General features: G+C 30.2%; 1 long non-coding RNA gene across 1 annotated transcript; it reads right to left on the bottom strand.

The window, feature by feature from the left end:
* On the bottom strand, positions 1-2534 carry LOC132745761 (uncharacterized). Its single transcript, XR_009627900.1, has 3 exons — positions 2485-2534; positions 2298-2367; positions 1-301 (listed from the first exon to the last, which is right to left on the bottom strand). It is a non-coding gene; the product is annotated as an uncharacterized LOC132745761 (long non-coding RNA).
* Between the last annotated feature and the right edge of the window lie 228 nt (positions 2535-2762).

Genomic DNA, 2762 nt, shown 5'->3' with positions numbered 1-2762 from the left:
ACAAGATACCATGTCATGCGTGCTGCAGTACATCTCAATGTCACGGTCCGGGTGGTCACGGCATTTAGTCCTGGAAGTCAATGTCTTCCTGTCAGTGGAGACTTTAGCAGTTTGTAGTTCATGATCACTCGTAGCTTTTCGTCGACTATGTTGTCTTCCACAGCGTGTACAGAGGTACTCTTGGCACTCAGAACAATAATAAAACGCCTCAATTCTCATATTTTCATCTCTGCAAGGTGTACATGTAGGATCCAAGTCATGACCTTTCTGAATTATTTCAAGTTCCCCTCTTTCAGCCATTCTGCGTAACAAAACAAACAGCTTTAGGAATTAAATTTTACTTAATATACTTTTGGCATGTTTGTTATTGCTGTTAATTATTATTGTTCGACCTTCATCATTATCTTCGTTTTCATTATCATGATTTTTTATATTTGCAAAATTAGCTACATTTGTATATTAAGGAGATAGTTTAAACATAAATATGTAAAAACATCAGACGTTGGTCAATATCAACTGACAACATACACCAAATTTAAGTTGACGGCTCAATATCTAAAAAATGCGAACACTATTTAACATGTCAAAAGTTTATCTGTTCTAACACTTTATGACCGAAAATGATTTTGTTGTAAATAAAAATATTAAAGACTTGCAGACTGACTTGAATGTTGAATAAACATACATGTATTTGAATAGCTATTATGTAATTCGTATAAAACTGTGTCTAATTTTAAAAACTCATTTATCTTTATATAATCAGAGTAAGATTTTCTCCTTGCCCCAGTTGGTTTTATTTATATTATTTTGAATACATAAAAAAATATAAAGATTAAAGTATAAATTGTATAACAAGATATGAAGATTAAAGTATAAATTGTATAACAAGATATGAAGATTAAAGTATAAATTGTATAACAAGATATGAAGATTAAAGTATAAATTGTATATTAAATGTACTGGTGATGCTCTACATTCCGATATATTCTCAAAGGGCTAAATTACAAATATTATAATATACATTGATGACCGAGTATGTGTTTCTGTTTGCATAAATATCAGCAATGCACAGCATTATTTACAACCGGAAAACTTGTAAGTTATCTTGATTATAAATTGAGTGCAAGAGTGAAGTGGTTTAGTAAGGTTGCAATACAATAAACACATTTATTTTGACAATTTGCTATAAACATTGTATAATGTTTCATGCAATTAAAATTGAAAATTGGAATTGAAGTTAATGCATTTAATTCCTTAATTGCTCCGCAGTAGGGGATGCATGACTTTAAATTTCAGTCATACACCGTTGCATAAAATAAATCACGCTACCAAGCGATACAAAACAAAAATTCCTTTCTTAATATTTGTAATTTTTGCCATTTTACATCACTATTTTAAATTATTGAAATACCTTATGTTTCAATACGTGTAATATAACATTCTTTGATAAAGGCAAACAAGAGATAACGCTCTAAGTTTCGTGATTCCCTCATGACAATCCCTATATCAACGGTAGTATACAACAGTCAGCGGCGGCTGAAGGTGGCTACCAGTCGCTTAAAGCACTTCTATGGAGCTATTTGGTTTTAACAGATTTTTGGAGCATATGATATCAAAATTATTAAATAATGAAATTATACGAAAAGGGAATTTAAAGAAAAACAATTTTTTAAATAAAAGGGAAAAAAAAGGTTTTTCATTTTTGAAAAAGGATTCGGAAAAAAGTCCTTTTTTAAATTAGAGCTACTGGGGGATCTACTGGGGATTTAAAAAGTCATTATCATCAAACTTCCCCGCCCAAGAAACATTCAAGTAAAATAAACTGTTTATCGAAAATGAAAATATCTTACCGCTTTAAAAACCCCCTGATAAATATTTTATTTTAAAAAAACGATCAAAATCAAATAAATCTGACGAAAATGAATAACTACAAGAGTTTAGTACAAAATAGATTTAAAAAAAAATTAAAATTTTTTAAAAATTTTTTGTAAAAATTTTACAATGTAGTAGCTAGCATGGGATACACAGCAAAAAACCCACCAAAGATGCTTGCCTATATATTTTCTATTATTAGACTTCTGTCTAAAGTGTTAAAATAATAAATAGGATTCTAGAAAAAAACAATAACTCGCATCATACTTGCAGTTTAGACAATAACTTACAAAATCACAAGTAAAATGCCCTTCCTATCGTCGTTTTATTTAATCTTCCAAGTTTTCATTAAAACTAACTTTAAACATAACTCCAACACGTGTTTACATTACGTAGACAAGTTAGTCATACATTAAAAAACTGACCTGATTTTATATTTTTAGGAAATCCCGGCACATCTCTGCATATTTGGCGCCTAAACGGATGTCTCTAGATCTAAATGGAAAAAAAATCATTCAATGGCGAGATATTAGCAGATTAATGCTTAAAGATGAAACACACACTGTACATGTAAATAACTTTTAAATCCACTACAAATATCAATTCACCTACCTTCTTAATCTTTCTTGTTTCGGTTTCAACAAAGTATGTGAATATTATAATGTTAAGTGAATTCCGGATTATCTCCCATTATTTGGGGTATAACGGGACTATCTGATCAATAAACAACGTAACTAAATTGTTCCCTTTATTTTTATGGTGCGGTTTTCTGGCTTGCTATTCGGCTAGAGCCAAACAAACAAACAAACGTTAATTTGAAAGTTTAACTGTTATTCAAATATCAAAGTTTTCTGCTAGTTTCGATTGAACTATTTGAAAGACTCCGCTTA

Source organism: Ruditapes philippinarum, unplaced genomic scaffold (assembly GCF_026571515.1).
Source record: "Ruditapes philippinarum isolate M1 unplaced genomic scaffold, ASM2657151v2 ctg7543_1_1_1_1, whole genome shotgun sequence".
Lineage (NCBI taxonomy): Eukaryota > Metazoa > Mollusca > Bivalvia > Venerida > Veneridae > Ruditapes > Ruditapes philippinarum.
This window is presented reverse-complemented; position numbering and strand designations above follow the sequence as displayed.